The sequence below is a fragment of the Polistes fuscatus genome, unplaced genomic scaffold, assembly GCF_010416935.1.
Source record: "Polistes fuscatus isolate 324 unplaced genomic scaffold, CU_Pfus_HIC Scaffold24, whole genome shotgun sequence".
Classification (NCBI taxonomy): domain Eukaryota; kingdom Metazoa; phylum Arthropoda; class Insecta; order Hymenoptera; family Vespidae; genus Polistes; species Polistes fuscatus.
The window spans coordinates 358,360-374,313 of NW_025113101.1; positions in this window are offsets into that span (position 1 = coordinate 358,360).

The following is a 15,954-nucleotide window of genomic DNA, read 5'->3' on the forward strand; positions in this document are numbered from 1 at the left end:
ACCATACTTCTTCCATAATATATCTTATATAATGGCAGTAATATAACCAAATGTATGTAACGCTTGCATAAGACGAGTCCCTCCCCCCCTTACTCCCCCTTCACCCCCTTACCCCTACCTTGCGCTTCTCCGACCAGCCGCGTAAAGCCGCGTCGTAATCTATTGCTCGGAAATAGTTATAGTTCGTTGTGTAACGGTCTAGTTAATGGAAAAGATCGATAAGCAGCTTTGTGCCACGCCATTCTCTAAAGAATTCGTCGCCTTTCATATTCGTGAGAATTCACCTTTACTCGATAAAAATATAATATGAGGAGGGTCGTGGTGGTCTATCGACTAAAACCGGCTCCGATTCCTACGATTCTCACACCCTTTCACGCTTCAACGCAAAACCGAACTCCAAGAAAAGAGGTTACTCTTATAATACCTATAACTATAAAAAGATGAACTATGAAATTTCATTTAACATCAAATAGAAAATATTTCATTTATAATACCAAAATATTGAAATCAATCAAATTATAATATTTATCCCCTAATTTGTATACTATATTATATTATTATTTTTCTAATTTTAACAATTTTTATTCGTTTGTTAGTTGTTTGGTTGTTAACTATAGTAACACGTATCACCGTGAAAATATTTCATTTATAATATCAAAATATTGAAATCAATCAAATTATAATATTTATCCCCTAATTTGTATACCATATTATATTATTATTTTTCTAATTTTAACAATTTGTATTCGTTTGTTAGTTGTTTGGTTGTTAACTATAGTAACACGTATCACCGTGAAAATATTTCATTTATAATATCAAAATATTGAAATCAATCAAATTATAATATTTATCCCCTAATTTGTATACTATATTATATTATTATTTTTCTAATTTTAACAATTTGTATTCGTTTGTTAGTTGTTTGGTTGTTAACTATAGTAACACGTATCACCTGGAATTAGCTTTCATGAAAAATATTTTGGAGGGAGAAAAAAAGTACATAGACTTCAGTCACTTTCGAAATAAACGACTCAATTTTCAATTACGAAAATGATTTCTTATATTCGAAGTATAATAATATTAAAGAAAAATCTTTTTAATTATGTTGCTAATAGTTAAGATTTAAATTATCTATCTATCTTACGTTCACTGTATCTTGCATTCTAATTGCGACTTTAGTCAGCGTCTATAATATTTTAATCTTTTAATAATTTGATCGAACTTAAATAAAAAACTGTAGTTACGGGATTAAATGCTACAAAGTATCAAGTATTTTGCTCTGTCAGGATTAAATGTCATAGACACTTGGTTTGTTACAAAATGTTTTCTAATTACTCGTACGATTTCGTAATTGCTGACCTAACTCGTTATACCATTGCAAAGAATTATTTTTTAAATAATTATGCAACTAAACGAATGTAAATCGCATTATTAGCGTTAGAATTTTATATATGTTACATAAAAACGTAAAGTAAGGAATAAATCGAATAGTATATTTTTCGATACTGTTTCGGACCGTGAGAATCTTACTCGAAAATGCAGAGAAGATATCATAGCACATTCTTGAAGGCCATAAAATTGGCAAACGAACCCAGAGATTATTCGAGAGGTATCGATGTGACGAAATTTTCGGATAGACACATGTGTTCCTACAAAGAGAAATGATTTCGTTTATACCAAATAAGTTTCGTTCGTTGCACTTTTGATCTTACGATTGCATATTATATCGATCGTTTAATCGATTTTTACAACTTTTGGGCTCCCGATCGAATGATAATAAGACTGCCAATAACAGCACAGGTTTTGTATATGAATTTCTTAACACTAAACCTACCGATACTTCATGTATACCTATTTCTGCCGTGAGTGATCAACTATTTAAAAAGAAAACATATATCTTAATATAGAATGAGATTTTAGTCCAATTGGATAGTGAAGGAAATAGTTTCTTTTACTTAGAAATGAATAATATACATTTTTACAAATTATTGTATTTTTACACATTACAAGACACTGTACTGTAATTTGCGTGTGGTAGATTTAGTGTTAAACTTTCATAAATTTACGAGTAAATTACTATTATAAAATAATACTAATAATAATACTATAACTATAAAACTAACTAATAATACTATAAATTATAAAATAATCTTATTATATTTCGAAGAAAAATCTATCGATTATTCCTATCGAAAGGAATAAACGTCTGGTGTTTAAATTGAAAAGGTCGATAAGACAACGGTAAGTACTCGTCATACATTCGTCGATTATGTTTTTATCACCGTTATCTTTCACATTGCATATGTTGCGGTTATAAACTTTCAAGGTGATCGATGATAATCGTATCGATGCGAATAATATTAGCCTAGGTCAAATCTCTTTCATCTTTGACATAAGCCTGTTGTTTACGAGAGTTTGACGAAACTTGTTTTCAATCTGAAATAAAATTAAAAAAAGAATTCGTTTTGACTTTCAATAAAGGAGAATTATCGTGTCGCTGATTACTCAAAATTATCGGATAAAAAATACAAAATATTATACTTTTATTCTTTTGCGAAAAATATATCATTAACGAGATAGATCACTGATCATATTTTATTATTTACATAGCTTTTGAAATTGCTACGAGAAACGAACACGGGGTTTAGAGTTTTCTAATCGGATTATGCAACAAACGTGGTTGTGCGAGTACCTTAATCTGCATTGCGGCGCAGTTAAACTAATTACTCGTATACAACGACGATTGTTACACGGTATATTACAACTATAATGTTTAACAATAATCAACAACTATAGTCGAGTACAGTATTTATGTATTTATGCCAGCAAAACTTTCCTATTATTTTATTTTTCGTAACCTATACGAAATACTGTTAATATTTTAAAACTAAACCTATCGAAAGTTCATGTACATATATTTATTTTTATTGTAAAATGTATGTTTCAATATAGTTGGCAATGAAATTATAATCAATTGGATAGTGAATAATATATTTTCTTTTTATTTAGAAATGAATAATGTGTACATTTTATGCGTTTTATAAATTATAGTACACGTTCGTTTGACCGTGCGTGGTAAATTTAGTGTTAATCCGTCGACCGATAACTTCTATACTAATTCTAAATAATAAAAAAAAAAAAATGAATAAAAGATTGCGAAATTTAATATTTAAATGGGGCATAAAAGAGCCGTCAAATGTGTACCAGTCACGCATATCGTGTTTAATGAATATTTTGTATTATTTATAAGAATGAAAATGTGAATTATTTTTTCCATGAAATCTAAGGATCGTTCCCTTTTCTTTGTGTCTTTAAAAACTCTTGGTTACGCGATACGTGGGAGTGCGTAATATAAATGAAGTTTCCAAGAGATTCGTGTTAGTAATCAGCATCGTAAAAAATAATATGAATATCGATTACAAATGTTTGCTCAACAACTACGGCACGCGACCGTAGTTTAAAGTTGAAGTCAAAGCAAGAAAGAAAGAAAGAAATAATAAAAATAAATGAGTATTATAAAGAAAACGAGTAAGTAAAAAGGTAAAAGAAAATTTGATCTGTTCACCGATAGAACGCCCACGACGAAGTAAACGCACATGATCGTGCTACCTACATACTTGCTATGTGGTCGTGTACACTTCAAAAGCATTTTACTCCCACTTAAGTTATATAATCGTCGAGTCAAATCCGTGATACTTTCACGTCGGTATTCTTACAGACATCGTCGTAATAAACTATAACCGTATTACAGCATTTAGTCTTGGCCAATTGGTGGCGTACACGCGTCAATAGACGTGTGTAAGAAGTACGTGTAATACGTCTAGAGTATGAATCGAGAATACTGCGGTGCCATGGGATTTATTTCAACTAAATTCGAACATGTTTCTTTCTTTCTTGCTTTCTTTCTTTCTAGTTAGAATCAGATTCGTGCGAATACTCAAACGATACTAACCGAAGGGGGAAACAAAAAGTCAACGAGACGTACTACTATTACATACAAGGAAAGTGTAGGCGATATTATAAATTCAAACGACGAGTCTGCAACAGCAACAGCAGCAGTTCTACAGCAGGCTCTTTACTTTCAAAGAATATTCTTTAAATTTAATTGCATGAATCAAACAGATAAAAAAGAATAAAAAATACAAATCTAAGAGAATGGCTTATGCTTGTATCTCATAATCAACGTATCTATTAATTACTTTTGTTTAAAGTCAAAGAAATATTTCGAAACATTGATCCTTTTATTCTTTCGAATGATCAAATTTGTTCGCATTTTCTTCTATTCGAATTGATTAAGACTCTGTTTAATGATTGCTGATAGTTTCATATTTTTTTCTTGTTTTTTCTTTTTTTTGTGTTGTGAAATTTATTAATCGTTCGACGTTAATCTTAAACTTCAAAAATATAAATCATTGTATTATCGTTTAGGTTCGAGAATTACATTAATTAATGCGATATACTAACGTGTAATTTAATCCACATGTAAATTTAATTACCAGTTTATTTTTACGAAATTCTTAACTATTAAATATTTTACTCGATCTAACGACAGTTTTGCTTATACTAACAATAGTAAATCATGCATAAAACGTTTCTTCGATATATATAACTTAAAGTAATTTTCATTTTTCCGATATAATGTATTGGGTGCGTTCAAAAAAATATTTGCATATACATTTTTCCGTATCATAAATAAATATATATATATACCGTACTTATTACGCATGTATAACATAAAAAAAAGATATGTTTATTTTGAAATAAATTAATAGATAATCATTACACTTTTCACTTCACAATATTGCATAAACTCGTACACATCGTAATTACATAATTCGTCAACACGTTATCGTTCATTATCCATCAATATTATTCCTATAAATTTTCCTATTAATTTACCTAGTTTTGGCATGTTAATTTGTAAGTTACATATACGTGTTATATACTTTTACATTTATTCGATAACATGTAAACTTCATTTATTCATTCGCAAGATATGCAACGATAAATTTAGTTCGGTATTATCTTTTCTAACATATTATTGTTTAGAAAATAAATCTTCTAACAAAGATTCTTAAAAAAAGAAGCATTAACTTAATAACGTTAGATATACGATTAACATATTTTATAGTTGATTCTTATAGCAATCATTTTGACATATAAACTTGTATACTCGCGCGCGCGAGCACACGCACACACTCATAGTATCATTGCTCGTTCAGGCACACGATCGTATCGCACGCGTCTAGGCTCCTCTATTGACCAATCGCGTTGAGTTTCACAATCTGCTATCAGTGTTCTATCAGCACTTCTATTGCAATACCAACGTTTTGCGTTCACGCACAAAAAACACGGTGTTGGTTGCACGCGATTTCGATCGTTGCAAATAATGCCGCCGTACCCCCATGGGTTTATCGATGATCTCATGCAATTCGTCGCGTATTTCCCTTTCGAATATCCCATACTTTATTGTTTTCTTATATTTTCTTCGATAAAAGAGAAGAAATGACGAAGATAGAATTGCGATCGCATTTATTTATAAAAAAAAAAATCATTTGCAAAAATCACCTTTCTCAATTTATAGTCATACCACCATCTAATATCAATAACATTTCGATAAGTATACTTATTATAATTAATCAAATATTTCATACATTAAGTATTCAAATATTTTCGTAAGTCACTGTAGGTAATAATAAAAAGGAAAAAAAAGAAAAAAAGATTGTTCAATAATTATGATCAAATGAAAATTTATCAACGACATTTAAAAGTTACTTGCGAAACTAAGATGACATATTTTCATTTTCATCTATCTTTATCTATTAACGTAGAGATCGAATCACGTATGTACACCGTGTCGTAGATCGTTGGTTGTATCAATCCTCATCGACAGGAAGCGCCGATTGACAAATCGTTGGTGTAACATCGCGTTAGCAAACGTCAGAACAGACTGGCGGACAGATAGACAGACAGATATACAGACAGGCAGCACGCTATCGTTCGCAATTAGAGAGAACACGAGCCATTGTGCGTTGGTACTCGTATTTACGTGTGCACGACGACACCATAACGCTGGAATTCTCATTAAGGACTCTCTTTTTAATGAAGGTAGCTAACGACGGTGTGTTTGTTCGCATAACTTTCGACACTAAAACCGGATTCTTTCTAGCCCCCCCCCCACCACTTCTTTTTTCTTTTTTCTTTTTTATTTTGTTTCGAGGAAATTCGTACGTTTCTGATATTATTCGATTTTTACAAGTTGGTTGTCTATTAGGAGCCTACAACATCGAGTCGCCCATTATTGTCCATGAGGATGACGTTAAAAACGTAGTACACGGCCAAGTCGTTAAATACATTAATGACCATTACGTAAAATTGTACAACGTTGTAACATTACGATATATACACACACATATATATATATATCGTTCTTATCGACCTTAAACATAGATAATAAATTCGACGTGTCGACGCAAAGACGAATGCATGCCTGTCTTTTTTATTTAATTTTTTTCTTTCTTTTTTTATTTGCAAGTAATCACACGTATATTTTATATTCAATCATATTAAAACTCTTCGATTTTCCTTTTTGTTGTTTTTTTTTTTTTTTTTTTTTTTTTTACGATAGAACGAACCTTTTTAATAATGTCATCCTCGTATTAAAACAATTTATCGGTTTTCGCAATACAATGGATTTTTTTGTTTCTCTCATGGTGCGTTTGATTTATCGAAAAAAAAAAAAAGGTTACCATCGTGATATTTGCGCAACGAGTTTGTTATAAAATAATCTTTTTTATTTGATAAAAAAAAAAAAAAAGAAAAAAGACGAAAAAGTTCTTTAAAATGTATGCAAAGTATATATTAGAATGAAATAGACAAATGGTTAAAAGCGATCATTATCAATAGGCGAGAACCGTAACAACCAGAAATCATCGAGTGTGACCAAATAGTCTCAGTGTTTCCGTCTTAAGATCGTCAAAGTACTTTCGTTTTAGCACAAAGTATCAAACGTTGGCTAGGATTGCAAACCATACGCCATATTGCGTTACGTGTCGTTCTTTTACGCCTGTAGGCACACGAACATAAAGTTAGCCTCGTAATGTCTAATTCTAAGGAACGGCGTTACTCAACGCGACTAAAAAGTTACGCGACTCCTGATAGTTCTGTAACAATGTTTTATACTCATTCCTATATTTACTAATTCGTAATAATAGAACACGTTAAATGAAATTGATGATGCCACTGCTAAATCGTCGAATCCACTAAACTTCAATTTGAGAACTGCGGAAGATAGTAAAATAGATCTTTCATTAATTTAGACAACTATGGGTTTATTTCCAACGAGTTTTCATATTCGTTATCAAGCTGGTATTATAGAATGTGACTCATTTTAAACTCGCGAAGGGAGAGAAGGAAAGGGAAAGAAAAAGGGGGAGGAAGAAATAGAGAAAGAAAGAAAATCAAATATCGAGCATACAATGATCGTATTGTACGAGATCATTTTGAACCAGTTCCAGATAAAATCATTTTAAAAATCGTATGCCATTATTTTTCTAAAGGCTGCATTAACAGTTGGCACCGTTTTAAATGTGACTCACCTTTTCTAACACGTATAACTGTATTGTTCGAACTTAATGATATTATAATTCGGCCCTATAATGCTTTTTCTCTTATTTCATACTTTCGTTTTTTATATTTCTATGATATTTCGTATAGCGTTCGAATGACGAGTCGTTTGAAAAAAATCAAATCAAACTTTAAACGCGCATAATTATCGATAAATAAATATTTTTTGATGATAAATTCGCGTACGAGATTATTTTCGCGCATTCTTAGATGATTTTTATACAGCTAAATTCGTAACTCATCGTTAAGAAAACACATAAATTACGATTTAGGCGATAAATCTGTAAGGGTTTCCTTTCTTTCTCTTTCTCAAATCGGCACGGTTCGGCGTGCCAAAGACGCGACACTATCTGTTATACCTGTCCGATTCGAGAAACTACGATTTATTAATCGTGATATCGTGTTAAGTAGAAGTTACGAGAAAATGTTGCACTCTGTCACCGAAGAATAGATAAGACGAGAAAGAAAGAAAGAAAGAAAAGAAAGAAAGAAAGATAGAAAGAAAGAAAAAGAGAAAGAGGTTGTAAATCATAATACGTAACTGTTACGTGTATAGTCATTACTTCGTGAAAAAAAAAAAGAAAAAAAAAGAAAGAAAATAAAAAAGAACAAATAATAAAAAAACGATATCTCGAGTTTCAAAGGTGAACTTAAGAAAATTAGGGGGTGATCGTTCGACGAAACAAATATACGCCAACGTTTAAACGACTTTCGCGCATAATCTCATCGTCAAGGATGAACAATCGGTATGGGGGGGGGTGTAGGGGGCAATATCCTTGGATATATAATATATACGTTCGCATTATTTCTAACGTTTCTTTCTTTTTCTTTATTTCATCCGCAAATTTATAAGGAAAATTAAGACATTGATACTTAAAATTAACTGGGGGAGGGGGGAGAATTGATTAAAACGATTTATTATATTAAAGAAAAATTATATTTTGTTTCTAAACGAATTAAAATGTTGAATTATTGGTTATATCGATGTTTCGGCAAATTTATAAGAAAGATTAAGACATTGATACTTAAAATTAGCTGGGGGAGGGGGGAGAATTGATTAAAATGATTTATTATTTTAAAGAAAAATTATATTTTGTTTCTAAACGAATTAAAATGTTGAATTATTAGTTATATCGATGTTTCGGTTATATGATTAATCAATTTTTTCGTTGAACGATCCAGTTAGTTGTTTGTTTCGATGCAAACGTCAAGGATAATTCGAGGTAACGTTTTACATGACTTACGTGACTTACGTAACTTATTATCGGAATACCGTGACCGTGAATATATCGATCTCTCGCTTATCGTAATTTTCTTTCTCTCTTTTAAATGGAAGATCGATGTTTCGCTTCAATCGAAATTATACTGAACGTTCGTTACGTAATATCCGAAATTAGAACTAACCACTCGTCGTAGAACCTTTTTTAGGAACCCGATGGATCTCAATTTGAGATCGAAAATTATCATTACGAAAGATCGTAGGAACGACGAAATAATGTCTGCGAAATAAATGGGCCTTTGCAAAATGGAGATATAATGGGAAATTGAGTAAATGAATCGTATCTTCTCGAAAGATTACGTGACGCACCCCAAAGCTTATTCTTATTTTAAATGTTACAAACAATCGAAATATATCTCTAATTTTTATCTATTTTAAATTGTTATTATATTTCTGTACCGTGTGTGCCAAGAAATATATTCATTTCTTCTTCCCTTTCGCGATTCTTTAAACATTATTTCTACCACAGTTTCGACGTCTTTCGATACCTTTCGGAATAATTATTAAAAATTAATTAATGTTTAATAATCAATAACGTATTGAAAAAAAAAAGAAACGATTATACTAACGATCGTAATTTTAATCGTAAATCTTCAATAGGTACCTTTTGACACCTGTCGGTAGAAATAGCGTTCAATTTGTAATAACTTTCGTTAGATTATTTTTTTGGAACATTATTTAAAAGTCCTACATTGGTTTATCTTTAAATTTAAATAATATTAACAATCGATTAAAAAATCGTACGAGAATTTTCTTCGTAATAATAAATTACATCATTAACGGATACGAATAACCATAAGATCAAAAACTCACAACATTATTGTAAAATTGAACACGTAACATGTAACACGCGACGCGTACGAGTATAATGTGAAATATCTCGAGAATGTGGTTTATATCTATATCGAATTTTCCACGGGTTTAATGATTTACTACGAAAACACGGTTACAATGTGCTGCAACGTCTGAGAGTGCAACGATTATTTCTGGTTAAGCAAAGGAGGTCTAAACTAAAACGTGCTCGAAGCTCTCCCGCGTAAACGCACGCGCGTAACAGAATGAGAAAGAGAGAAAGAGAGAGAGAGAGTGAGAGAGAATAGCACGCACGTGCTTACAACATTTTACTTTCTTCAATTTTATGTCCCTTTTAACTATAACACCATGGCATAATTCATACGACGATGCTTAGAATAACTCCTTAAATTCGTTAAACTATTTATACGGAATTTTTCTTTAGTTTAACCATAATAATCTGACGTTTATTTTAATCGAAATATTTATCCTTTTTTATATTATTTTTCGTTAGAAATACGCGTGACACAATGGTAAAACACTTCCGTCAGACGTATGCATAATTGGTAAACTATCGTGGTTTCTCGAATCACGAATTTTTATGAACGTACACGTGTTAACACCGAATACGGGTAAACGAGACATGTGGGTAAGTTATCGTAACCATTAGCAAACTAAAGAATTCTAATATTATAGAATATATATTCGTAAATTTCAGGAGAAACGTATGATATCTTTGTCCTGTCATGTAGAATGATAAACATTCTGCGTAGATTACTTTCATCGTGCATTCGCAATCGAATAAGGGTGCATTTTCGAAAGTTTTCTATTCATTTTTTTTTTCTTTATACTTCTTATGGAAAGTTACTGAAAACATTTGATATAAGTGATAATTATAAATTATCTTTTTCAAAAATGTGCAATGATTCGTGGATTAAAAAAATCATTTAAAATAAATAATACAAATAATTGTAATTATTAATTTTACTTTATTCTTTTTTTCGCTTTATTTTATTTTTTTCTTTTTTTTATTTCTTTCCTAATAAAAATTACCAATGACAATTTATTTATCAAAGTTTGTCGAGAACGTTAAGACCTCGGCATCCGTAGCATTTGCTAGAAGGTGAACCCCTCGTCGACAATGTGCAAAAATAGAACGCATGCGTGTGAATTTCACGAAATGCGAAATAAGTGCGATATTACGAGGCGACCTGAGAGACGTTTATAAAAAAAAAAAGAAAAAAAAAAAACACTGGTGTGTGTACTTATGTACGCACGTAAGAAGTTATACTTCTTTGCCGTACCAAAACGAACATAACCTCAATAACCTCAAAAATAACTTCAAAAAATTAACTTAAAAAAATAATAATAATAATAATTATTATTATTATCATTAATAATTTTCCTTGTTTATTTTTTAATTAATGTTATTATTATTATATTATTATTAATTTTCTTTTTACATAGAATATAGTTGATAAAGAAACCTGTTCCTCATCCCTGCTTGATGATCGATAATATTCGCTAATGTAAGCCAATTATTTTTCTTTTATTATTATATTTTTATTCATTTATTTATTTATTTCATTTTATAAATATATATAGCGTGACCAAGTAAAAAGTGGAAGGATTGGAAGTATGAGAAGATAAGCTACTAATTATTATTTATTTATTTATTTAAGAAAAAAAGAAAGGAAATATATTTTCAATAGATCGATATATTAAATATATAAAAAAGAAAGAAAAAAAACATATCAAAATATAGATATCAGTCCACACTAAATATAAGAGAGATATATCGAATAACTTCACGCGTCAACAGCCATGGCGCGGTTACAGCGTTAGTTCTCGCTTCGATCATTTGAGTAAAGCAGCGCTGAGTTCGATTAGTATTTGGATGGGTGACCCGCTTGAGAAAAAAGGGGGGAAGAAGAAAAGAAGACAACTTCATGCCGTATACTTGAAATCGCTTTGCCGCGCGTCGTAAATACCGACAAACTTCACGGTGTCGATTTTTCCAGACGTTCGAAAAAAATCACTCCCATTACATTTTCCCCAACGCGCCAAAAGAAGTATAACTTCAAAAAAATTTCATGTAAGAAAAAAGAATCCGACAGAAAGGAAACTTTAAATCTATTCTAAATAATATACTATAACATCTAGTATGTCGTACGATTTATAGAAAGAAATATTCATACATGTTTCAACGATTATATCGATATTCGATGTCATTTATCGAATCATTAAACAAGCAATTATCAAGAAAGCAACAGCCAATACTTTACCTTTTCGTAACTGCAATACGAAAAAAAATCGAGAAAAAGATATTTATATAATCGTAATCATATTAACTATATTTTACTCTTAGATTAAGAATTCCGTATAATTAAAATTCCATTTAAATGTAACTTGTATCTTATAAAGTATCTAATTTTTACGAAGAATTTCAAACTGTTGAATGGTAAATCGCAACGGTGGGAGGGAGGGAGGGAGGGAGGGAAAAAATATTCGTGCGAAATATCGTCACGGTACGATAACTTTAGAATGGACAAACTTATATTGAAAGTGAAAAGTATTCCGAATTGCGTTTTATAAATCGACGATAATTTAACAAAAGAGACAATTATATTTGTCGTGTTTGGTTAAAAGATGTGAAATTGCGTGAATGCATTAGCTGCATAGTTGATTTCGTATATTAGTTTAATGGAACTTACGAGGAAGGGCAATGTAATTCTTATGAGAGAGAGAGAGAGAGAGAGAGCTTCGTTGAAAACGGATATACTCGACGGCTGATTAATTGATACTAAATATAGATCATGCGTAATAATACGCGGGCGACCGTAGTTCATCGGCACGCAGAGTATACACGTGCTTTTATCCACAAGTATAACCGTACCTACTTACTCGCCTAACTCGTGTTTTACAATATACTGCATACATACGTTAAGGAAAAAAAAAAGAAAAAAAGGAAAAGGAAAATAATAAGATTTGAAATGATTTTGTTCAATATATGTGTTGAATATTTGACGTACGTCTCAAGTAATTATATTTGTTCTTTTTCCGATTACTTAGATTATGTAATTCGATTAAATTTTAATTATCAATGACCTCATTTATAATGTCATTTAAAATCTTGTTATTGTAACTTGAAAGACTGGTTGTGCAATCATTGTATCCGTATTTGCATCTGTTTAATAATATATTTTAAAATAGGGGAAAAAGTTTATTAGGCGTAACTCTTTGTTTTTTCCGATTCTTCGATCCGAATTTTGTTAATTATTATTTTGACATGTATTGTGAAGGGGGTCAATAATCCATGCGTATTTAATTAACTTTAAATTTTGCTTCTTAAACTTTCTAATGATATGAATATATAAGATTTCGTCGGTATATACATATATTTATTTGATTACGAGATTTCTATGTATGATTTCTTCTTTCTCAAGTTGTACAATACGTTATCTAATAAATATAAAAGTTTAATTTATAATATATAGCAACGAGATACGTAAGGATTTATTTCCTCCGTTTTAAATGACGTCAAGAATTTCATAAAAAAAAAGGAAATAGGATAGTTATTAATAGGGAAAAAGTCCGAAGGGTGAAATGATGAAAAAGGGCAGAGAATAAGAAAAAGAAAGAAAGAAAGAAAGAAAGAAAGATCAAAGAAGAAGATCCGTTATTGATGTTACATAACAACCATTTAGTACACGGGAGCGTACCAGAGTTATCAGAAACCACCGGGCCCTATTATGCAACGAATGAGACGCAACTAACAAAGAATCGAGGGCGTTATTACGACGACGATGTAGAAAAAGAAGAAGAAGAAGAAGATGAAGAAGATGAAGAACATCGCGGAATTTGATCTTTGCTTGCGACAGCCTACAAACGACCCACGATTATCTTCGCTTTCGATCTATTGTATCGAGTTAATGCGACAAGAAAAGAAAAATATTATTTTCTATTTATATAGGGATCATTTTAAAGGAAAAACGTAAGAGAAATCTGAGCTTATTGATCATTTCCAACGTAATTTTATATATCGAACTGAATTAACTTTTTTTATTCATCTGTAAAAAGAAAAAAGAAATAAATATTTGTCATAGTGATTAATATCTAGTGATATCTATAATTACATATAGTACTATATAATAATTATTGATTTTTAGGCACCGATAGATTGAAATCTAAAATAACACGACCGATTTATTCAATCGTATGTATATTAATTATAAACCATAAATCGAGTTATTATTATTCAACACGTATATATATATATATGTATGTATGTATGTTCACGCCTTCTTACCCTCATTATTTTTTCTATTATTTCTAACGATGTAAAAAAAGAAAGAAAAAACAAATTACATAGAATTGCATTACGTATATTGCAAATAATTTTGAAATAATATAGTAATTATTATATCAAACCTAAATATTCGATTAGGTACGTGTTGACAAGCGACCATGAAAATCTTGACATTCTCCAATTTCGATCTTTAACGGTAAAATATTATATAAATTTGAAGCATATCGTCAGTTATTAACTAAACTTAAACGCTGACACAAAAAGTATAAGAAACTTATTAATTAGAAAAGGAAAGATAAAAAATGATTGTCAAATAGAAAAAAAGGAGAGGAAGAAGAAAAGTCGAGCTCCGCTTTCGCGGGAATGCATATCCTGGTGTAGATTTCGTAATGACCGATCGGCGGGTTCGTCTATGAGAGGTCGTGTCGGTTCGTGCACCTACTCTCGCGGTTAACCAACCACACGTAAGCCTTTGGCATAATGCACGCCGGAGATTTCGTCACTCTCGTCGGTGCCTCGACGCCCGACAATAGAAATGCGCATGAAAGGTTACGTGTACTTGCTCGCTTGTTCACTTACTTTACTTGCCACAACTTGTTTGTACCGCCTGTCTTCTGGGCTGGGAGAAAGGGAAGGGGTAAAAAAAACAAAAAAAGAGATAAGTTAGAGTTATGAAATACGGGGCAGGGCGAGCTGCAATGTGCAACAACAACTGCATCCTTCGTATAAGACAAAAAATGCACCAATACAACACCGTAACTATATCCTTCGAGAATCGTCCTACTCACGAAACGATTTTCACGAGTCTTCGAACAAACGATCATCGCCTATTGTTTAACCATCGCACGACTCCAATCACGTCTTTCCGCGTATTATGAAATTTCGAGCCACCGGGGAGAAAATAAATCCTATTGCCTCGATTTTCTTACACGCCCGTCTTTAGATCTACTTATTTTCATCCACGGTATATTACGTTCGTTAAATTACTCTACTCGTGTCGTAGAATTATAACGCTAAACATCCCTTCCCTCCCATAGACGATACCACGAGAATAAAATAAGGAAATAAAAGTATTACAACGTTTTTTGATGGAAGGAAGATGTTCGATTCGTTCGTTGGTGGTGGTTTTTATTTTTTTTTTTTTGTTTTTCATCTCAAACTCTCAAAGTTCTCATCTCAAACGCGTGCAATTAATTTCGATAATTTCTCCCCCTCTTTAAATAAAAGACAATTATTAATTATTAATACTTTTTACTCGGATACTTCGTTCGTATTCTATGTTCGTTAAATACAAAGAAATCAGTATCGAAATATGAACGTTTCACATTTGAAAGAATTAGTAACATATTCTCTCTCTCGTGACAAACGGGTCTCTTAGGTAAGACAAAATCTGTGCTATCGTTTATTAACGCCATTATATACCTCGATTGCGGTTATTCGTCTCTTAACAAACTAATGCTTTCGTCTTCGAGATTCGTGTTACGAGATTCGATTGTGCAATATCTTAACGACTGCAGAAGAAGTATTTCTCAATAACGATCGTAATGTCTGTCCTCGTCTAAAAAATGGGAAAAAAATCCGTTCTAGATTATCGTTAATAATATTACACCATCATTATATTTTCATGAAATTATTATATCTTAATGCGATATTCGTGCGCCCACCAAATTGACATTTACGAAAAAATAAATATCATTATCGATCGACTATCATTAATAATAATTTCTCTACCACACACAGTACATAAAAAAAGAAACACATTTTTACAGTCCCATAATGTACGAATATTCAAAATCAAATCGTCTATATTCAATCCAAAAGTTATTAACACTTACGGTAATCCAAGTAATTCGAAAATGTATATTATTTGTTAATAATATCACACACTATTATTAATGATAAAATAATGTAATAAATACTATAATTTATAATAAAATAAAAAAGATGT